This window comes from Mauremys reevesii, linkage group 9 (genome assembly GCF_016161935.1).
Source record: "Mauremys reevesii isolate NIE-2019 linkage group 9, ASM1616193v1, whole genome shotgun sequence".
Lineage (NCBI taxonomy): Eukaryota > Metazoa > Chordata > Testudines > Geoemydidae > Mauremys > Mauremys reevesii.
Window position 1 is genome coordinate 37,140,603 of NC_052631.1, and position 24,312 is coordinate 37,164,914.

The following is a 24,312-nucleotide window of genomic DNA, read 5'->3' on the forward strand; positions in this document are numbered from 1 at the left end:
AACAAAGCAAGAAAATATTTAAAAATAGAATGTGAAATGTGATACAGTAGGGGAAAGAAGTGACACCAAGCCTAACATAAGTTAGCCATTTAAGAATCAACAAAGGCCAAATAATGTACTTCTAAGTCACTTGTGTGAGTGGCTGGGTGAGGATGGGTGAGCAGCTTGACCAGTGGTAATATATGGTGGTGCTTACACAACACAGTAATGAATATTATGGCAGGCCAGTGTAGCAAGGTGGTCCCCTGCTCCTGCCCTGATGGGTTAAAAACAGCCCTGGAGGGGGCTGTGGCTGGAGAAAGCAGCTTTAGGCTGGGCTGATTGGGGGAAGTGGCTGCAGCTGGGGCCATGCCCCAAACAGACTCAGCTGGCCCTATAAAGAGGCTGGGAGCCAGGAGCCTCTCTAACTATAGAGGGAGATGGGCCTGGCTGTAGGGAGCTGGACACAGGGTACCTGAGTGAAGCAGAGCTGGGGAAAGGCAGAGGAGCCGGGGAGCTCCAGTCTGGAAAGCCCCAGGCTACGGCCTAGCATTGGGCTAACAGGTACTGGGGGTTGCAGAGGGCAGCCCAGGGGTAGGCCAAGGCAGCAGGTCCAAACCCAACCTTGCCAGTGATGAGTAGGCTGATACTGCAGTCTGCCCCAGGGTGTGGGGCTAGACGATGACTGGCAGTAGCCATATACTGAGGCAAGGTGGGGATAGAGGGTGGGGGTTCCCTGGGGAAGGGAGACCCTGAGAGAAAGGGGTTACTGCCAGGGGGCAGCACCCCATGTAAAAGGGCACCAGGTCCAGGGAGGGACACAGGGGCCAGAGGACAGGCGGATCACCGGCTTGCAGAGGGTGATCCAGAGCTGAACCAAGCTAATTCCTGGAAGACACTAGCAAGTGGCGCTGCAGGGGTGAGTCTGCTCATCTAAAGCCAGATTTTCATAAGGACTGAATCCCCCACAGTCTGGCTCTGATCTCTTTTGAAAATCTGTCCCAGCATTAAAAACCTAGATTATTTTACAGACCATAAGGAGCACTTTAGTACATCCCTGGTATGTATGTACAAATATCTGCCAGATCTGGTCATGTACCAGCTACGCAAATGGTTGGAACAATTTTACTTATAGAAATATTAATTTGATAAGTATCACCTTGCTGTTAAACATTGGTCAAGGTCAAGGTCTCTTTAAAAGTCATTGAGTCTTACCTAACTTACCTTACCTAATAAGCCCTTGGATGCTTGAAATGGGAATTTAAATCTGTTTTATTAAGTTCATTTTGCTGCCTCAAAATAAGCACAAACCAGTTTGTTGTTGTAAGGTTGCTCAGCATGTGTTTGGTAGCTGATATTCTTTCACTATCGATATAAACATGGATGTCTTTGTTTTTGAAAAATCTATCAGAAGCCTCGCATATAAATACATCCTTAGATTTTAACACAGATACGTTAGACTATCAGCAAGCCCAGTCTGGCCCACATTCCACAACAGCTGCTAGGCTGGCTGGGACTGAAAAGATGGATTGGTACTTGGTTTGTTTGTCCTGAGAGGTCAGAGAGAATAAGGTGGGCATGGTACTCAGGTCTCTGGGGGAAGGGGTCAAAAACAGATGGTGGGAACATAGGGCACAGTGTGAGTATAACATGAAGAGTGCACGCCTACGGAAAGGATGGGTGGGAGGAACTCTTTCCAGGCAAGAATCTCCCCGGTAGAATCGAGAAAGCCCTGCTTTTCCAAGGCACTGCCTCCCATCCCCCAATAGGTTCCATCTATTAGTCAGGCCAGCGTGCACCCGTAGGTTAGATATAGTTTACTAAGGGTTAACACAGGCCTGGGTTTTAATTGTGTGGTGTGAGGGAAGGTTGATTGTACTTAGAAGAGGGTAATAAAAAGAAATGCATACACTTAATGCATAGCCAGAGGGCTAAAGATGCCTAGAGAATGTTAATGTTTTATGTGGAGAGGTAAAGTGGGTAAATAAAGTCATAACAAACAGAACACTCTCAGTTTACTGGTAACACCGTGAGTAAATGGTATTGTTTATGGGTCTGTGCTTTACTGTTTTAAGATGACACTGCCATACGTTTTCATTTAAGCCATGCCTCTAAAAGATTAAAACCATTTAGGGCAAAGCCAGCAAGCCAGCCTCCCTTACATTTTCATTCAGGAGTAAAACACACTCCTCACTTGGATTCCCAGTAATTTGGGGCCTGACTGAGATTTAGTTTCACTGTAAAAGAGAGAGAACCTATCGTTTGGTGTCATGATTCAGTATATAGCCCAGAAGATAAATGACTCATTTCAAAAGTTGATGAAAATGTATTATTTCATTTACTGGTATATGATCTGTTATATTTTCAACCAATCTTACATTATAAATAACATCCATTAGTTTAGAGCAGCTGTCTGTCTGTAGAGTTTAAGAAATTAGAGTATATTTGCACTTTACAAAATATTTTATATTTTTTTCTGGTTACTGGTACATAGTTGGTTTTATCTTTAAGCATCATTGGATATTAGGGTGGTGAGCCCTATAGAAACCCCTAAAATGGATACATTGATTAATTAACAACATGGTACTTACCAAACCTACCCATTCAAATGATTCACTATGTGGCAGTTATGGGGCACATCCTATCCCCACAGTGCAGAAAGCCACCTGAAGCTCTGTGGACTGATCTGGTTTCATGACCAAGGAGCACAGCTGGAATTCAGAAGGTAAGCTACATAGCAGCTGGATACTGCCTTCCTTCCAGCTGATCTGCCTCTGCCTCATTGGGAATGACATCAGAAAGGCCATACATGTATTGAGAGACTCCTTAGAGTGGGTTTCCGTGACTGACAGATGGTATCCAATGCTTCATACCACAGACTACCTTTAGTGGTTGTTTAAGACTTGTCTTTACCCCTTCTTTTCTGAGTGTGGTAGAGGTCAGGGGTCTGAAGGGATCGGACTTTATCCTAATGAGTTCCTCAGATTCCTCTGTTTTGTTAAATATCCTTGTAGACAGAGCAGAAGAATGTTTGGTGTCATTCTCCTCTTGCTAAATCAACCTATGATACAGCACCTGTTTTCCAGAAGCAGCCCCCACCCTCCATAACACACAGTTCCATCTTCTGATCCAGTATACTTCAATTTGCTCTTGCTTTCTCCAAGAACATTTCCAGAAATACAGCCCCAAAATGAACCATCTTAATTCTTCAGTGTTTTTACCAGGCCTAACTTTTCACCTGATTTTCTTTTTTTGTACCAACCATTTCAGGCTTTGATTCATTGGGCCCAAAACTTTACAACATACCTTGAAATGGACAACAAAGGATCTTAGTGAAGAATTATCTTTCTTTTCTTGGTTGCAGGTGTCAGCAGGAATTTTACATATTTTTCTAGTGACAGTGGTTCTAGATCAGGGGTGGGCAAACTTTTTTGCCGTATGGCCATATCAGGGTTCCAAAACTGTATGGAGGCTGGGTAGGGAAAGCTGTGCCTTCCCAAACAGAAAATTTAAAAAAATCCTCTTGGCCTTTACAAAATGTGTGTTTGTTTGTTTGTTTTTGTTTTTCCTAAGATTTGTTGTGAGGTTTATCTAAGTTTTTATTGAGAACAATATCAAACCTGTTCCTGAAAAGGTGTACATTTTTCATTTACCAAAACCCAGCTTTTTTTGTAAAGTGATTGAAAATGAGTTTTCAGTAAACAATGAAAACTTTAATTCTTTCAATAAAAAAAACTCACAAAAAAACCCAAATGGTTCAATTTCAAACCCTGAGAAATCATAGCACTGTTGAAATTTTTCACACATTTTTGAGTTATTTTTGTTTTCATTTTTTAACCTGCTTTAGCATTTTCTCTCTAGGATGTATTTTATAGCACTGTGTGAACTGTAAATGTGCACATAGCTATTCTATCCAAAAAACACTTTCTAATGTTACCCTGTCCTCCTTTCCCCCTGTCCATTTGTTTTTCTCCCATTTTTGCATTTTAACTTTAAAAATGGGGCAGGGATGCTCTCTTACTACATATCTGTACAACACCTAATGCAATGGGGCCCTGACCTGATCAAAGTCTTCTAGGCATTACTGAAATATAAATATTTAATAATAATTAGCAGTTCTCTTTGTGCACTTCACATCCTCTTATCTATGACCCATATATAAGATTGGTAGTAGGTAGAATGGAACTATGTAACAAAAAATACATTTATTTAAAAGAAAACATCTGCACATTTCCTCTTATTGTATTGGGTTATATTATGTCACTTACTCTCATATCATGCCTGGTGGGACATAATTCCATTTAATACAATGCACCCCTGGCACTGCACCAAAAAAGCGAACAAAACTTCCTATGTGTGGTGTGTCCATTACCCAAAGAAAAATGTATTTTCAATGATTGCTGGCTTGCTTACTAATTTAAGGCATATAATAGCCTTGGATTGTATGCTCTGTGTGGATTTTGTGCTTTCTTGAAGAACGGCTCAATGCAGAGGGAAGACAGTTCAAGATTAATCTTTCCAACTGCAGCAGCTAATGTCTCTGAGGCTCAGTGTAGTGATTTCAGGGTGATTAGTCATTCAGGAACACAATCAAGTACAGGAGAGTTTTTTCAACAAGGTTACAATACCCAAATAAAATCAGCATCGAGAACTGGTATCTCTATGGGCTCCGTGTCAGTCATCCAAATAGGACCTATCTACTTTTTTCATTAAAAGCAGTGATTTACTGTCTTGGGTCTAATAACTACTTTCCTCCCACCACCATCCTCTTTTCATCAGATTGAGAACACAAGAGGCTTGAGCCTCTGAAAGTGGTTCTGAGATTCTCTGGCTACTGGGAAGACTATCCTGATTTTACTCCAGAATATAGAGGATTTCAAACGTATTTCCAGTCCCATATCATTGTGCAGTCTCATGACCTGTGTCAAGCTTTTCTGCAAATTTAAAATGTGCCTTTCTGATTAAAGATTCACTCAGATTTGACAATGTTATTTCTGACTGGACAGCTAGTAAAGTGATCAACTGTTATTTACCTAGAACATAGCACATAGGCCCTTTTTACATTGAGTAGTTTTTTGTCCATTTTTAATTAATTGATATATCTGCAAAAGTGGGGAGAAATGAAGGGCAAATATCACTTAAAATCAAAGGCGGATGCAAATTTACCATGGATTTGAATTTGTTCATTAGCTACCTCAGGCCACCTGGTGTAAATTGGCATAGCAACATTGTCTTCAACTGAAGAATGTTGATTTACACCGGCTGAGGGACTGACCATAATTGTTTAACATCTCCTCCCCACCCCCCCAAAAAAATCTTATTTCATTTTTAATGGTATTGATTGCAAAGTGATTGATCACAACTGAAACATAATTAAGCTGGGGGAAAGTACCAAGAGGCTAGATTTCAATGTTGTGCATTTAAGAAAACTAAGAAATGCTGATATTCGCAAGCTTAAAAGATAGTTTCACAGTAGGCCTCAAAAATGTCCTACACTTTTCCTACAGGATGCATCTAAGGTCTGTGTGGTGGGGTCTCCCTGGGGTGCCACCTGGAACTGGGGTATCAGTGAGCCCTCTGACTCACCAGCCTGGGCTCCCTCTCAGCACTGTGCTGCTGTGATCCTGGTCCTACACTTCCGTTGGCATTCACACAGACAGGGACACACCCAGCTGGGGTTACATGCAGGCTGACTGGCCACTACATGAACCAACAATAGACAGGCTACAGAGAAAATAACCCCCAGACCCCCAGCCGAGGACCCCAGAGCTGTACCATCCTGCCCTGATCAAAATCCCAACCAGTATGAATGTATTACCCAGTTCACCTCCCATAAATGTGGAGAGGAATATGCACAATACGCCTGTGTTAACCCAAGCTGAGATTTTCCCCAGACATTTCAGTCAAAGGCACACTGGTTTAAATTAAAACATAAAACAAGTTTATTAACTACAAAAAGATTATTATAAATGATAGCAAAAAAATCAAAGCAGATTACCTAGCAAATAAACAAAACCATAAACTAAGATGGAAAGTTGCTAATTCATATCTAATCTTTCTCTTACCCTGGCTGATGATACAAGCAGTTCACAAGAATTCTATACACAGGCTAGAAATCCTTTTAGCATCGGACCAGCACTTCCCCCAGTCCAGTCTTTGTTCCTCAGGTGTTTCCAGGAGTTCTCTTGTATGGAAAGTGAGGCCCTTGATGATGTCACAATTACATCCCACTTTATATAGCTTTAACAAGGGGTGGGAGCCCTTTGTTCCAAAATCAGTTCCCAGCCCAGTTTGTGGAAAAATGCAGGTACCCAAAATGGAGATCAGTGTTACGTGGTCTGGTCAGATGCCCTTGCATGCCCTGCTGAGTCATAGCGGCCATTACTTACAAGCTGTCTGGAGAGTTCTCAGGAAGGCTCACTAGGCTGGGGACAAGCTTCTGATAAGGCCTATTGTTTTTCCTAATGGCCCATTACCTTTTCCTAATAGGCCCTTGACAACCAGCTATCTAGCCTGGAAGCATCTTGCCTAGTGGGTGTCGCCCAGGTGTAACTACATTTGAAATACAGATACATAGGCTATGGCTACACTTAAACTTCAAAGCGCTGCCCGCAGCGCTTGAGCAGGCGTAGTGTCAGCGCCCAGCGCCAGCGCTGTCCCCTCGCTGTCCGCCGTCCACCTCCCTGTGGGGGGGGGCGACGGCGCGCTGGGGGCGCGTCAGCGCTGCTGGCTGGGGCTGGCACTGGCGCTTTGCTGCGCCAGCAAGCTGCAGCAGAGTGCTGCTTCACACCCTGCTGCTGCAGCTGCAAATGCATTGCTAAATAGTCAATATTCATAACTTCAGATACAAAATGATACATGCATACAAATAGGATAATCACATTCAGCAAATCATTACTTTTCCAATTACACCTTACATGACCCATCCTGTACAACATGCATCATAATTATGCCATAATCATATCATATAATAATATTACTAGGATGAATATGGGGTATAGTGTCACAGCCTGATCTTGGTGCTCACCAGCTCAAACTCCCATTAAAATCAGTCAGTGTTGCAAATGCATAACATCCCTCATGGGCACATCCTTAAAAGTGACCTGCAATATCTTGGAGGGATGAAACCTGCCCCTCCCCTGCTTCTCTTTATGATGTATAAAAAAGTCTTGAAAGGATGAAGCATGGGGAGCTCATTATTAAGCATTTTTCTTCTCCCCCCCCCATGCTTGTTCCTTTCCCTTAGAAGTTCAGGAATTGCCTACCCATGTCTCCCTTGGAGTCTCAATGGATAACTGGAGAACTAGTAACATTACAAAATTGCATCTAACAAGAAACATAACTCTGAGCAATTGAGATAGGTGGAGGGTTTTAATGTAATGCCTTTAACTCAAGGGCCTGAAAAACAAAGATCTCATTTGTAAAGATTCAAATCACCCACTCTGCACCCTTCAGCTAAAGGCTGAAAAGCGCTCGTTGTGGTTCTTTGCTCCTACCAGGAGACCTCCAGCTAAACCAAAGACAAGACAATGTATTCTATGATTAAAAAAACAGGCATACTTAAACCTTTTGGGGCTTCTTTGTACATCGTAAAATAAGCACAATAGAACACATCCCTTTTTTAATATTTCCCTTTGTTGATCACTTCTAATGGACAAGAAATCAGTAAACAGTAAATCAACCTTTGTGTGTTAGGATTTACTAAACTGAAATTTTATGGATGTTTTTAGATCATAAAGTTCTGTCCAAGTGTACGGTCAGTAAATGCTATAATAAATGTAGTAGATACAGTAATGGCTTGTCAAGAACAGATGAACTGAGCTGTAGACTGTAATAGGCTACTTTTCATAACATCTGAACATAGTTACCAGATATCATTATGAATTTCTTAACAGATTAACATTACAGGAGCAGTGAGATTTGTCATTGTCCTAACTCAAAGCCATCATGTTTTTACCTTAAGGATGGGGGTGGGGGGTGTTAGCTATATGAATGGCTTTCTAAATTCTCCAGTAGGTTCTGCTGTCGTATTTAGTTGCTGCTGTTAATTCCGATCAATGTTTCTGTTGATGTAAAGTAATCTTGCCATTGGAAGAGGTCTAATTTAGATGCAGCATAATTTAATTTGCTCTGTTTGGACATGCTATATAATCTGGTGCTGAAAAACAAATCTCAGAACAGCTTTTCTTGTCTAGACTGACAATTGCACAAGTTGTTTTGCCTTTTGGGACACAGTGTTTATATCTATCTGGCAGATTTATATTCTTTATATTCAGGTGCTATTTCAGATTAGGTTTTATGTGATAATCACTTGGGCAGACAAAGTAGCTTTTTCTTGTCTGGCTAATACTAAATAACTTCCATTGCAAGCAGTCAGAAATATTATAAACTTGTAGCTTCAAGACATAGCATTCATAAATAAACACTAATTGCTTTATTCTGGAAATATATACATTACCTCTGAAGATAGTTATACATTTTTAGACTTTGCATTTGCTCTCATATACATTTAATTATTGCATTACCATCATGCTCAAAAGCCATAGCTGTCAGCTTCAACTGATAAAGTACACTGACGTGAATAAAACAAAATTGCAGTTCCATATGTTAATATGGTTCCATAGCTATTTAAACAGTCTAAAAACATACAGAAAATAAAACATGGCTACAGATAAAATACTGAAGTATGAGCCAATTTGTTTTACTTGCAGAAGTTTTGTAGGATTATTGGGAATTTAAGATCAGCCTCATTCTAAAGTTATGGAGCTAGAAGCTCACTGGGTGTAAATCAATTACTTCAGTGGAGCTATGCTGCTTTACACCAGCTGAGGATCTGGTCCATTGCCCATAGTTCTCATAAATGATCATTTTGTGTTGGCCTTCTGCCCAGGCTGAATTTCTCCCATGCTGTGTTTGGAGGGGTAGAGGTGGTGGGGTAGAAATAGTCATTCTGCCTCTAAAAGACAAGGTATTATGGGAAAAAAAGACACAACAAGGAGGTGGTTTTGGTTTCAGATTGAATCCAAACTAGACAAATACCCTGCTGGACATAACCCAGGATTTTCCTTTCATCTGCATGCAAAAAAACTCCCCAAAAGCTTACCTTGACATAAGTGTGAGAATAACACTGAAGTGAATAGCAGTATATAAAGTGCACACCATCATGAAGCATGCCATACTTCATCATTCTATGACTTCCCATACCTTTTCTGCAGCTTTTTGGACTGAGCCAAATATCACAAGTTGATGTATGAATCAATGAGGGCTGCTGTCACCACTTCTGTGATATGTATAACAAAATATACAATGATGGTGCTTTAAAGCTTACTAGCTGCATTAAATAACTAAGATTTGCATTTAGCTAAGCTCAGCGTTGGCTGGATCCAGCACCCATTCAGATCAGTGCAAAGTCTTCCACTTCAGTGGAAGAATTGGATCAGGCCCGCTCTGCAATATTTTAGCTCTTTCCTATAGTAAATGCAAGATAACACACATACTGACGTAGCCACATCTATTACCTTAAGCAAATAAGAGAGAAATCTACTAAAAGAAACTACAAGAGAAGGAGCAGGTTTTGTTTCACATAAGGCAATATGAGATAAATTAAATGGCACATATCAAGTTACATTAAAAATTGATTAAAAAAACAAAGAACAGTCACCCAATTAAAGAAGAGCTGAAGAGGTAGATCAAGTCAAAGCAGATAAAAAGCCTCATGCATTAAGGACCTGATTCTATAAAACACAAGCATGTACTTAACTTTTAAGCATGTGAGCAATCCCATTGAAATCACTGAAGCCCCTCGTGCTTAGTTCTACATGTCCTTCAGTATCTTGCTGAACTGGGGCCAAAGTTATCAAGTTCATTCAGTACCTGACCAGTAGAAAACATCCCCCCAGTTAATTCACAAAACTTATTATATAGATTTATCTCTGACAATGCAATACTTTGGTCTGGATCACAGTCTGGTCCAAATATTTTTAACTCTTTCACACTTTATGGTTCTCATATTCAAAATAGTGCATTGGAGATAGGCACGGAACATATACATCCTTGTTTAGGGCTGCTAGCATGAGCCCTAAGCATCACTTAACTTCTGCTGAACCCTGATTTTGAAGGCATAAGTGGCACAGAGGCCTAGTAGCAGCCCTCCACAAACAGGTGGTTTTTTTCAATGTTCCATTCAGCATAGAAATCTTCACATAAGAAAAGATTAATGATCTCTCTGGTCCTACATCCTCTCTCCAAGAGTTGCTAATGCCTGGACAAACCAGGGATTGTATGTAATTCCATAAGGGAGGGGGACCACAGCCCTCCAAGAACTAAAAGCAGGATGTTTGGGGGTGGGGGGATAATTAGGCAAACTAACCCAAGAGGTGCTACCACCTGGTGAGATTTGCATAAACTGATTCAAACGGGATTCTCTAGAGACCAGCAAACAAAGGTTATTTATCCAAAAGTCCTGAGTTTAAATTGACTCAGAGCCTGCTTTCTGATCCAGCAAATGGACAGGACCTTCTGTCCCTCCCAGGGGAATGCCCAGTCCTTAGGGAAGGGTTCTTTTGTTGCTTTTAATATGTTTTCTTTGTAATGTTTTTACCTTAAAAATAAACGTGCTTGCTTAGAAAGGGCTCTGTGGTAACTTATACCGATAGGCAATTGTGCTGTTTATAGCCTGAGGTGAAAAGTGGAGCAGGCCTGCTAAGGCAGTCTGACTTTGCTGGGGAATTCACAGGTAGGCTGAGAACTGTGCAGCCTGGAAATATCCCAGTCAGGAGAGACAGATGTGTGGTTGTGTCTGCCCAGGAGAGGTAATGACTGGAGAACCAGAAACCTGAGAGTGGGAGTCCTTGCTGGACCTTGGAGAGGGAATACAGGCATAGTTGCCCTGAACTGTGATAGTTACCAGTGCAAACTAGAGCCGCTTGCTAACCCACCCTTTGCAATCTTCTCTGTCCTGAGCTGCTTGGCAACAGCTTAGGATGTGGGTCAGACTGAATAAAGATGTCCCCAGTCATTGATATCTACAATTTACATTAAGTGGACTTTATAAAAGAACAAAAAGCTTTTACTGAGCGAGTGAGTGAGTGAAATGTCTCATATATATTAAGAGGATGGTACTAATAGGTGTCCTTATGCACAATATCAACAGTATCAAGCAATGTCAAGTAAATAAACCAGCTCTGGTTATCAAGAAAATCAGAGTTTTAAGAGTTACGTGTATAAATTACGCTAAGAAGTTAGTAACATACTAAAACAATCTTCAAAGGTTTTGGGTTTACTAGCAAGGGCTTAAGTTTCCCCCATTCCTCCTCACTAGTGAGAGTCACTGGGTGATCAATATTGGAATCAGATTAATCAGTTTTTAAAGCAGTGTCAGGTGGTATCCACAATTGAATTATTTATGCTATTGGGTGACAGGTATATGCATCCAATAATAAAAATAATAATAATTTAGCACAATATTAGTAATATGAAATATAAAGGGCTTGATTTGGAAAAGTTGTTTCCAAATTAGTGCATACGATTTTGTGCCCAGAAATAATTGCCAACACATCTCACAGCACTTAGATCTCTACCTGCCTGCCACTCTCTGGGGTAATTCTTCTCACAGATTGGGTAATATGATGTCTTGGCAATTTTGTGGACTTATTTTATAGTTCTACTACTTGTGGGTGCAAAAATGAAGGTGCAAAAACAGAGGCTGCATTGAGATGCTTAAAAATAAGGGCCAAAATACAGATAGCACGCACAAAGATATGGATGACATCATAACCATGGACAAATGGACTAGTTGTCTATCATGCTCACCTTAGTCACATTGTATGCTCTGAAACTTCAGAGGAAGCATTCATTGGTAAGATATGCAGGATTTTGTGTAACGCCTACATGAGATATATAAAGGGGAAAAATATACAAGTTCATAATTATGAAAATATTTCCCCTCAAAAAATAGAATGAGCATGGTCAAAGAGAAATCAGTCAGACCTCACTGAAATTATGCTGATTTACACCAGCTGAGATCTGCCCATAAATCTTTATTTTTGGGGACTATCCCACTGAGGCACCCTTGTTCTTTAGGGTCATATCCATATGCCCATCTCTTCCAAGTAGAAACAGACTTTATTTTGGGGAACAAATATCAAGACGAAGAAAGAATCTGTTCTGAAAAGTTTGTTTTCCTGTGATTACATCTTTTTGCTCATTGCTGTACCTTTCCAAAGTTCTGGTTTTCATGCCAGTATAAATCATGCCCAGAGTATCTAATCAGGTAAACAGGATAATTGATTAACATAATTAGGATGAAACATAACGGTCTGTTTGAATCATTAGGGAGTAGAGTGCACGACATCACTCAGTGATACTAGCAACTCATCTATGAAAAGAAATAGTATATCGGATCTCAAGTGGGGTTAGGTGATGTAGTACATCCCAGTTTAAAGCTCAGTGCTTCAATTGTCTTACTAGAAGCCAACTTATTTAATTTTGTTTAGTTTTTACAAAGAAATTACAGTAAGTGAAGATCACCGTGTTGTGACTTGTTATTATGATTTTTTTATTATCCTCTTGTAACAAAGAGACACATTTAAGAAATATGTAGTATTCTCCTTAGAAGGTTTAGTAATGATTTCATGCAATCTTTTTGCATCTCAATTAAGGAGACGGCATTCAGGAAGTAAAGACAATGAAAGAGCTTTAAAGGTAATAAAATATATTTTGGGTATTATACAGTTATTATGAAAAATGCAAACATTCATCTAGAAATGTATGAAAATACAACTTGCTGAAATAAAACCTCCATGTTTAGTGGGTGATCTGACATCTTAAATAGCTGCTAAAGTGTACACAAATTTAATACCTGTACAAATATAGAAAGTGAGAGAAAGTGAGTACTCCTACCCTTTAATAAAGATCAAAATGTAGGGCTTGATTGTATTTTTCAGCCCCCTTTTAATAAGGGGCAACCCATAGCTGAGCTGCCCCATGAGTAGCCCAGGGAGAGAATTAATATTTATAGGGTAAAATCAGAGGTATTTTTGTCATTGTTGGGTCACAGGGTCATCAATGACAATTAGCGAAGATGGTCAGGGATGCAACCCCATGCTCTGGATGTCCCTAAAGCTCCAACAGCCAGACACTGGAACTAGACAATGAGGGATGGATCATTCGAAATTGGCCTGTCCTATTCATTTCCACTGAAGCATCTGACACTGGCCACTGACAGAAGACAGGATAGTGGGCTAGATGGACCATTGGTCTGACCCAGTATGGTTGTTCTTATGTTCTTACGCCATTGATGTCAGTGGAGCCAGGATTTAACCCATATAATCTCAATTCCTTGCTCTTGCTTTAAGTGGAGAAATATTTTGTTGTTGATGTATACCAGTAGCAGATTACTTCTCCCTCTGCTTCAATTTAACTCCATTGGTCTTGCAGTCTGCTCTGTGTCATAAAGGCAGGTCCACAATCTTTCCCTTATTTATAAACCTTGTTTGATTATGATGTGAGCACACAGTGTAGCCCTTGTCATATCCACTCCTGATATAATAAATGTACAAAGAAATACACCTAGGCAAATATGTGCAGATCTCAGTCTCTATTACTAGATATGGTCTATAGTACACAGCAAGAGGTGCTAGCCCAATACTAACACATCACCCAGATGATCGTTTGGGGTTGAGTATCATTGAACACCAGGGTGTGCCTCTTCAATGTATGATGAAGGAATTTAGCCATGTGACTGGTTACTGTTAATGGAAGTTGCACAGCAGAAGCCCCACTCACTACACTGAAGATTTTCTCTCATGAATATTTCCAGGTTATCACAAAAGCAAACAAAGTGAGCATCAATCAGAGCCCTAACTGTGCTGAATAACATCATGCTGCACCATTATGAGAGCTGGCAGTATGTAATATCACTTAGAATTTATTCATTGCTTATCTGATCTAGTGGTTATGCACTGGACAATGTTACACAACACATGGAGATATTGGCAAGGATCCTGTCTCCCACAGCTCATCCCCTGTACAGTTCTCTGGGACTGTAAGTCCCCCAATGAAGGCACCATGAAAGGATATTGTAGAGGTCTTGCACAGGATGTGTCTCAACCCTTGGTAGAGGGGCAGGAGATAGGGTTAGGGGTAGAAAGTGCTTGTTGAGGTTGTGTGGGGCAGGCCACAGCACACAGCATTGCTGAGATTCTGGGTAGTGCTGCTGCCCATAGACATCCATGAATGGACAGAGTTGTTCTGAGGCCACACTGGTGCCCAGAACAGCCAGTATCAGAAAGGTGTAAAGATGGCTTAAAGCAACTGTAGCCCCACTTACACCTCCAACAGGTGCAGCACACAATTACTCCTCTTAGTTCAAAACAGAATAAATTTCATGTCCTGCCCTGCCAGCATGAAATCCTTCACACACCCTTTGTGGTCATCCCTTTGGAATTCCCTGCAGCCACTTTTGAACTTGGGCATTTTCAATCTATACCTGGACACCTGAATAAAAGTGGTCTGGTCTTTAGAAATGCTGATCAGCTGCAGCTCCCATTGGCGCTGATAGAATTTTTAGGGTGCTCTTCTTTCCTGAAACACAGACCACTTTTATGTGGATGCCCAAATATGGATTTCATACCCTAACTTGAGACATCTACGTTTGAATATGTTGGCTAAATCTTTTAAAGCTGTAAACGGGGCTGCAGATAGGCTATTGGAAATATTGACCTCATATCTGGATGCTATCCTGGGATAGTGCCACATTTGACTGTTTGTCCCTGTGGAAACTGCAGGTGGCTCTGTGTGCCCAGCGGGGCAGCCCCCAGCCTGAGTATCCCCTGCTCAGAGCCTGCCCAGCCCAGCGACAAGGTGCGGGTGCTGCTCCCCCACGGTGAGAACCGCAGCAGCCCCAGGGTGCCCCCTGCGCATGACGTGCTGCTGCTGCCAGGGCCGGCTCTAGGCTTTTGCTGCCCGAAGCACAAAAAAAAAAAAGATGGCCGGAATGCCGCCCCTGAAAATGTGCCGCCCCAAGCAGGTGCTTGGTTTGCTGGTGCCTAGAGCCGGCCCTGCTTCCTCCCAGAGCTTGCATCCTCTACCCCTCCTGCACCACAACCCCCTTCCCGATGCTCAGCCCAGAGCCTCCTCCCACACTCCAAACCCCTTGGCCCCAGTCCAGAGCCCTCACCCCCTCCTGAATCCCACTCCCCCACCCCAATCCGGTGAAAGCGAGTGAGAGAGGGGGAGAGCAAGTGATGGGGGGGGGGAATGGAGTGAACAGGGCAGGCCCTTGGGGAAGGGGCAGGGTAGATCCTGGGTTGCACTTAAATTCAAAAAGTGATCTTGTGCGTAAAAAGGTTGGAGACCACTGCTATACACGTTCTACACAGACTCTCGTTATTCAGAGGTGCCAAAGTCATTTGTGCATATTTGCACATCTTAGCAAGCTTTTCAATAGCCTTCAGATATAACCTATGTATTCACTGGATTGCCACTTCTGAGACGTGCACAGTTGCTATTCGTTATAAACATTCAAAGTGCTATATTATAAATTATAGTCACAGCCCTTGCAGGACTAAACAAATTTTTGCATCAGTCTGAAGAACTTAATAAACCTAAACCTCTTTAGATTGGCTGATACAGTTGAAATAAAGTAGAATGTGGAATGATCATTAGTACCCACCATTAAGTGAAGACTTCTTCAGACATTTCGGACTTAGGGCTTGTCTTCACTAGAGGGGTAAGTCAGCCTAAGTTACACTACTCTAGCTATGTGAATAACATAGTTGGAGTCGATGTAGCTTACGTTGACTTCCCATGGTGTCTTCACTGCACTGCATCAATGGGAGATGCTCTCCAGTCGACTTCCCTTACTCTTCTCGAAGAGCTGGATCACCGGGCTCGACCAGAGAGCTCTCTGCTGTTGATTTAGTGGGTCTTCACTAGACCCGCTAAATTGATTCCTGCTGCAATCGATTGCAGCAGTGTCAATCTCCCTGTAGTAAAGAGCAGCCCTCAGAGACAAACTGACAGCTGGGATAAGCAGTCTCAACTCCAGTGATTGCAATGGAATTGTGCCCGCTTACATCGGAAGTGAATTTGGCCATTATCATCAAATTTTCTTTTCATTTGGCTCTGTAATGAAGGAAATCATTGTGATCTGGGCATTCCACTGCTGGCACAGAGTTCAATTAGATTCTATGTGTATATTTATTTGAACTTGTGGGATCAAGTATTGAATATGGTTAATCTATTATGAGACATAAATTCAGTCACATGGTAAAGAGATTATGATGAAATTATACACCCTCTATTAGAATTCCACTGCTAACTGAACAACACTCATTTTTTATTATTATTATACATCCCAAAGTGCTTTTGGCACAGTTCTGATGCACTCAAATAACAGACGTAATCCAAATTTATTGCCAAAGATAGATCCCCCTAGGAATGGCAAACTGTCCACTCAATTCCTGTACTGTCAGATTCCATATTATGCCAGCTATCCAAATGACTTTGGGCAGGTTTCCAGGAAAATATATTAGATGCATATTATAAAACACTATTTTGACTTGCACCTTTGTTTAAAAAAACAGAGAGAGACAGACACACACACCAAACTTTTAAACAAGAATAATAGAAGACAGGCTCTAGAATTTGTGCCTTAAGAATTTGTGAAGGCAATTCAATGATCCATCAAAGTAATCACATTTAAATACTAGGCATAAACATACAGTAAGATTCTGGAGAAAGTAGTTTGGGAGAATGAAATACCAATTCCTACACCTTTTCATTTATTTCCATTCTCCCCCACCCCTGTTTGATTTAATATTGGAAGACAGGTAAATAGATCCTCCATAATGGGAGAATTGGCTGATGTGGTTTTTCCATCAATTAAAAAATGTACAGCATCTGGATCAGCCCCCATGCAAGAGACCTAATATAAATTGATTCAGAGAGTCTAATTCATATAAGATATGATTTCAATTCATTATCTGATTTCTAAAATGTAGGGCCTGAAGATCTTGTTTTCATTATCTAGGCACATGGGGGTCTTGGAAATCAAAAGGTGTACTGTTGCTTGCAAAGGATTTAAAATGTACTGTGCATGATCCTGATGGACACCCTGTGCCCCCCATACTCCAGTTCAATGGAAGTTAGATTGGGACCACTGTGTGAAATGTCTCCCTGTCTTTTCCTTTATGAAAAGTTATCTAATTGCATGGGTTTTCCATAGGGCCTTATTCACACAAATAGTCCCCTTGAGGTCAACAGGACTACTCTGTGAATAAGACAAATGGGATTTAGCTGCATTAGCTGGATTCAATGCTAATTTAAGTCAGCAGAAAGACTGCCATGGACTTCAGTGGGCATTGGATCAGACCTTATATCAGTATCTAACTCCCATTGGCATCTATAAAGATCTTCCCTGAGCAAAGACTGCAAAATTGCACTTTACCACTAGGAGGCATATACTATTAAATAAACTATTGCTCCTTTGCTTTGTGACAGAGTGATCTATAATATGGTTGAAATTACTGAAGCTGGAAAAGTCAAATGGACTTGACTGAACAAAGTGGTTTCTGGGATTTTGTTGCTTATTCTGAATTCACTAAGGAAATTTGACAGCTAAAGGATTTTAAATCACAGTACTTTTAATGGAATCTCTTTCTAAAAAGAATAATAGAACTGGTACATAACTAATCAAATATATTGGTGCTCACAGGGGAGATTACGTTGGTTCATTTGTCTTTTTGTTGGTGTTTTATACTGTCTATATTTTAGATTTTTTTTCATTTTCTTTACACCTTTTCTCTAAGTTTCAATGGGACAAATTCATTGTGAAATGGTTCTGGAATAGATTACATTGTGCTATTTTGATTGTATTTCTGTAAAACCATTTAAGTGAAATATATTTTTAGAGGTTTTAAGTTTATATGGAAAAATAATAAAAAGTATTAAAAAGAAGATAGCAAAAGATTTTTAACAATACTAATGTTCCTGGATTCCATCGTTGTAATAGATCTATATATTTGTATGTGCCCCTATGCTCCTCATGGAGTTAGCATACTGATGTGACTAAGAAATACACTTGCAGCTTTCTATATAGTTTTCATATTATACTCTATTTACGTAAGATTTTTAAAAAATCAAGAAGTCTTATAAAAGTTAATTAGGTCTTTAGAAATGTGAAGTGTAATCAAAGAGTTTTGCTTCATGTCTAAGTTTCAGTGCTAGACTATTGGCATCATATTGCATGATTAAGAGTCACTCTCCTAATTTAGCTATTAGGCAATCATTAGGCTGATTACTACATATTGACTGCTGTACTTAGCTCTCTGATCATGCTACAGGAGGAAAAATTGTACCTGCAGAAATTTACTGACGACAGCTTTGCCTAACATTTCTCAAAGCTGATTTGCTTTTTAATATGTTTTGCCTTTCAAAGTAAATTCTCACCTTTGCATTTACAAATGTAAAATCCCTGTCAGATTGTTACAGCAGATTGTAATGTTGTAGCTGGATTTAATGCACAAAAGCCAAATATTCCTTGTGCATCCCAAACCCCCAAATTCCATTCAGGTCACTTTTTCATATGGGAAGATAATTGGAATGAAATTCAGTTAGTATATAAAGGAAAGAGAGTCTTGTGATTTAAGGCACTGTCCTGGGACTTGGAAGACTTGAATTTAATTCCTGTCTCTCCTATGGACGACTTGGGCAAGTCACTTATCTCTCTGTACCTCAATTACTCATCTGTAAAATAGGGATTCTAATACTGACTTTCGCTGTTTTGTTTACTTAGAGTATAAGCTCTTTGTGGCAGGATCTATCTCTAACCACAGTTTTGTTCACTGCCAAGCACAATGGTGCCTCAATCTCAGTTGGATCCTTCAGGCACTACTGTCACACAAATAATAGTATGAAGGAGGACCTTCCCAGTGATCCATACTAAGTTCTCAAGAAAAACTGGATGATCATGGGCAGGGCCGTCCAGAGGAGGGGGGCAAGTGGGGCAATTTGCCCCAGGCCCCGCAGGGCCCCTCATGAAAGTTTTTCAGGGCCCTTGGAGCAGGGTCCTTCACTCAGTCCGAGGGCCCCGGAAAACTCTTGCAGGGGCCTGGGGCCCCCGGAGCTTCTTCCGCTCCGGGTCTTTGGCAGTAATTCGGCGGCAGGGGGTCCTTCTGCCCTGGGACCCGCTGCCGAAGTGCCCCGAAGACCCACGGCGGGGGGTCCTTCCACCCCAGGACCTGCCGCCGAAGAGCTGGACCTTCAGCGGTAATTTGGCAGTGGGGGGCCCCTGCCACGGGTCTTCGGGGCACTTTGGCGGTGGGTCCCTGAGTGGAAGGACCCCCCACCGCCGAATTACCGCCAAAGCGGGGGCCCCCCGCCACCGAGGGCCCCAGGCCCCCTGAATCCTCTGGGAGGCCCTGATCACGGGCTCCTGAACACTGAGCAGGTCCCTGTTTTGTGGGTTCCCTGTTAGCTTTATAAAACCCGCAGCATTTTGTAAATCCCTCAAGACTTGTCATCTGGCCAGCTGAGACAATGAAACTGAATACAGGCTAGCTGAGTGCATGTGTGTCTGCCTCAAGCACCACCACTCTACGTGCCCTGCACCCTCTCCCACAAGGTTTCTCAGTGAGCTACCCCTCAAGCCAGCCCTCCCCTGCATATGAAGTCAAATACACAGGGTGATGGTGAAAGAGACAGAGGGGAGTTTCTTCTTCATCTCTTCCTTATGCCCAAGCCTTTCCCCTGCACTCCTCTCTGATCACCACAAAACCTTCCCCAGCCCGCCCAATCCCACAATGACCCAGTCCTGGTTTGTCATTGTGAAAATCTGGTCACCCTAGTAAAGTAATGGCTGTGACGTTACACCCCATATTCTTCATGGAAATATGCTTATGATATGGATATGGCATAACTGAGGTGTATTTTATTCAGGATGGGTCTTGTAAGGTATCATTGGAAAGGTTATAATTTACTGAATGTGATTATTCAATTTGTGTGCATGTATCATTTCTGTATCTAAAGTTAGGAATATTGACTATGTAACAATTGCAACTGTTATATTTGGAGATGCCCACCAGACAGTAAGCAATCAGCCTTAATGGGCCATTAGGAAAAAGACAATGAGTCTTCAAAGATGTGGATTCCCCATTTTCCGGAAGTTCCTTCCTGTGGACATTGCAAATAAATTTGGTTTCATGGTTGCTTTGATACTGCAAGGTGAGGTGATAATGTCACCTGGTAAAAAGTGCCACCCTGGACACTTATAGTACTTTTCCACTGGAAACAAAGGCTTTCTGCCTTACGTAAATTCTATTTGAGGCTGGGGAGTACAAAAAACAGGACTCTTCTCCATTGCCTTCCTGCCCAAGAAGAAAGACTGCTGAGAATACCTGAAAAGATAAGGGAATTGAGCTGTGGGAAAGGCAAGGGCTGAGTCCAGACTGAGACAGAGGAGTCTAGTCTGTAAAGAGAAATACCTGAACTCTAAGCTACAGAAACTCTGCAAATTGCCTAAAGGATGAAAACATTTAGGGTGAGAAATTACTTCTTGAAACCAGTCTCTTTAAGATCTTAAGCTTAGTTTGCGTGTTTTGTTTTATTAGTAATCTGCCTTGTTCTGTTTGCTATCCCTTATAATCACTTAAAATCTGCCTTTTATAGTTAATAAACTTGTTTTTGTTTATTATTAAACCCAATTTGTGCAATTTCTAACTGGGGATGGGGGAAGAAGTGCATATCTTCCTCCACATTGAGGGAGGGGGTGAATTTATGAGCTTACGTTGTATAGATTTCTCTACAGCGCAAGACAATATTATTTTGGGTGTATTTTCCAGAGGAGAGCTGCACTTGAGTGCTGGGAAATTTCCTAGCTGAGTTTTCTCATAGAGAGCTGTTTGCAGACTGATATTCTACAGCTGGTGCGTCCTTAGCTGTGTGTGTGTGCTGCCAGAGGCCAGTGAGCCTAATTCAGCAAAACAGGGAGAGGACGCCCAGTTTAGTGGAGCAGACAGGCTCATGAAATCCCAGTACATCAGAAGGGGGGTCCAACCCATCACAAAGGCAATCAAAGGCATGACTCTATGACCCTTTTGCACCCAAAACTCCCACTAGAGTGAGATTGGGGTTGTAGCGGGGTGAGCACCCCCACCTACCCTGGAGGGGTTGGAAAAGCCCTGCAGAGGGCTGGGGCTGGGCAAGGTAAAACCCTGGCTGATTGGGGGAAGTGGCTGCAGCTGGGACCACATCCCAAACTAAGTAACTGGGCCTTATAAGGAGGCCAGGGAAGCCAGAAATAGTAGTCTCTCTCTGACAGGAGAGGGAGACAGGCCTGGCTGCTGGGGAAACTCACCCAGGGGACCTAGAGGGAGGCAGGGCTGAGGAAAGGCCTTAGGAGCTGGGAAGCCCTAGGCCAGTAATTCCCCAGGCTGCAGGGCTTAGTTCTAGGCCCACCTAGGTATTGGGCTTGCAGAGGGGCAGCCTGAGGGTAGGTAAAGGCAGCCAGTCCAGGCCCCTTTGCCTATGATGAGTGGCTGATACTGCAGTCTTCTCCAGTGAATTGGGGCTAGATGGAGACCGGGCAGCAGCCAAAACTGAGGTGAAGGGATAGTGGGTTGGGGGTTCCCCAGGGAGGGGAGACCCAAATTGGTGGGGTACTGCCAGGGAGCAGCACCCCAGTTAAAGGGGCACTGCGGTCCTGGGAGGGACACAGGAGCCAGTGTGAGGTAAGGCAGATCACTGGCCTGCAGAGAGCACTCTGGAGCTGGAATGAACTAATTCCTGGAAGTCACCAGCAGGAGGCGCTCCAGGGGTGAGTCTACATCTCTACAGGAGTGTACTAGGAAGGGAGGATTGGGCCTAGATTGCCATTATTGTGAAAAAAATATTATACTGAATTGGAAAGGAGCTCCTTTGGTTTCATAGCAGGTGAAATTCCTTCTCCCCCATGTAAAGTACTGGAGTAATTAGGCCTCTTGAGGTGAAGTGTTCTGAAGTGTCAGACATGGCCCTTTGCCCCACTTCTGTGAGGTGTTGGGCTCTTAGATCTTTGTCATTGCTGAGCTATTAGTTCTTCACTGCTCTGCTCCCAGCACTACCCTTTGTGCAAGCTTGTGTCAGGCCATAGTGGAGCTCATCCCACTGGTAAGCATAGAGTGCATTTGCCCTCCACTGAATCTCTGCACAACTTAATTTGCTTGACTAGCAGTCTCTGTGTGAATCTGTAACTAATAGCCAGATTTAATTTCTCACATATGAAAATGTGGCTGCAATGTGTAATCAGCCATAAATGCTTGGAAACTTAGTCACTTTCTGAAGCATTTAAAATGATGAAATTCATAGCTCCTGAAATCTTATTCTGTGTCTTGTATAATACATATAAATGCTCACAAAAAACACCTTATGTGTTTAAAAAAAAAAGACATGACTGTTGGTGGGATATAACATCTCATGTATTTTTATCCTATCACCAAGTAATATCAAATTATTTTCCTTGTCAAGATAATTGACTGCTCTTGATTGAAGATTCTGTTATCATTAGCAGAATATGCTTTTGTTTTATAATTTCCCAAACCTGCTATAAATCCAGCTACTCACCTCTTCTCTCTGTAAAGAACTGACATCTGCCAGCTGTAGCTTCCCACACAAACGCAGAGCCCTTTGAATAGCTCCTCACAAAAGTCATGTGTATGAAAAAGACATGCCAGGTCAAGAAAGTAATATCATTTAGGTGATACCATTTCAGCCAGCAAGTTAAAATGAAGCATAGGAGAAATGATTTGGATAAAATAACAACCTGCTCAAACCTTCTTGCAAAATACAAACTAATCTTGAACTGCTAAAGTTTGAAAAAGTTCTGCTAACTTTTAGGACATAGCTTTAATTGTTGGAATTCTGAGCGAGCGGTGATCCTTGTTGCTAGCACCGAACATGTGTATATGCACTGAGCTCTTGCTGAGAATAGCCCAGGGATTGCTAGCTGTTCACTTCCAGCTCTGTAGTATGTGGGGAGACCTGCTCCAGGACTGATGTCAAGGTTAGGGGTGCCAACTATTGGGTACTGTTGAGTCTGAATCCCAGTGTGGCTCATTTTAAAGGTTTTTAACTTGCTTGCATATATCTCCTCCTCCATATATCAGCAAACAGGGATGGGCTCCAGAACTGATATCTATCCCCTTCAGTACCAGTAAATTCAGAGAAGGGAGAGGGACAGGTGCATATGCATGTTTCTACCTCTTTCCTTTGTCTTGTGCAATCTGGATTAGTAGCAGCCCTCATTGTGCTGCTTTCATAGCAGGAGCTGAGTTCACATGGGTGGATTCTCTACTAGCTGCAGGGGGAGCTGCTGGGACAGAATTCCCATGCAAATAGATGCAGCCTAACATTTTAGAATCAGTTCACTCTTACCTTTGTACTCCCTGCTTTGGGCTGGGAGTAGCACTATAAGTGTGAAAATTATTCCAGAAAACATTGTTCTTGTGGCAGTGATGTGGCCTGACAGATCCAGAAAACAGTAGGAGGGGGGAAAAAAGTGTAGGTAGCTTTGGACAAGATTATGAACTGAAGTTTTTGTGGGGCTGGAGTCTTTCCACCAACTTCAGTGGGCTTTGAATCAGACTCCTGGCCCAGACATCTGACTCTCCTGATGTTCACTCATCACTGATTAAAATGTATATTTCTTTTAATTTTCACTTTTCCAGGTGACAACTGCTCTGAAGGAGACCTGTTTATGCACTGCTATAGATCAGAAATGCTATGCTTCTTCCAGCCCGTTACAGCCAAAGAGCTATGGATTTTCCATGTAGCTGACTCATAAGAGCCTTACAATTATTAAACCCTTTTGTTTTGTTGTCACTTAAGGAGGAGTAAACATCAATCGAGATTTTTTTTTCCCCCCTGGTAATTAATCAGTGAGCGCCTTCCCTTCCCTACTCCCTTTATTTGCTTTACTTTATGTCTGCCCTATTTCTTACTAATGGTACCAAGCAGCTGTACTGCGTGGACTTCACTGCTTTAGTAACAGAACTCTACGCTTGGATCAATCATAGCTTTACAAATTAGAACAATCCACACTGCACACATTTGAAATATGAAAGAGAAGGATCCTAATTTTTTATAATGCAGCTTTGCATGCATTATACAGCGTGCATAATGTCCTTTAAATTAAGAAATTAGTTACATTTTCTTGATGGCTCACTTTCTTATTAGGTCACATTTGGCATAAGTCTTCTAGGCTATTTTTGATTATTCATATAATATCATCTTATATATGAGGATGGCCCATTTTCCAGTAATTTCTCAACCCTGTCTTTTCTTTCTTTAATGGCATAT

At 41.8% G+C, this 24,312-nt stretch overlaps 1 long non-coding RNA gene across 2 annotated transcripts in view; it reads left to right on the plus strand.

Annotated features, from left to right (window-relative positions):
* Positions 1 to 23,813, plus strand: part of LOC120371504 — a 45,535-nt gene extending 21,722 nt beyond the window's left edge. For both annotated transcript variants that reach the window (XR_005584412.1, XR_005584413.1), the window contains exons 3-4: positions 12,639 to 12,681; positions 23,682 to 23,813. This is a non-coding gene — a long non-coding RNA (uncharacterized LOC120371504). The remainder of the gene's footprint in view (positions 1 to 12,638; positions 12,682 to 23,681) is intronic.
* The last annotated feature ends 499 nt before the right edge of the window (positions 23,814 to 24,312 follow it).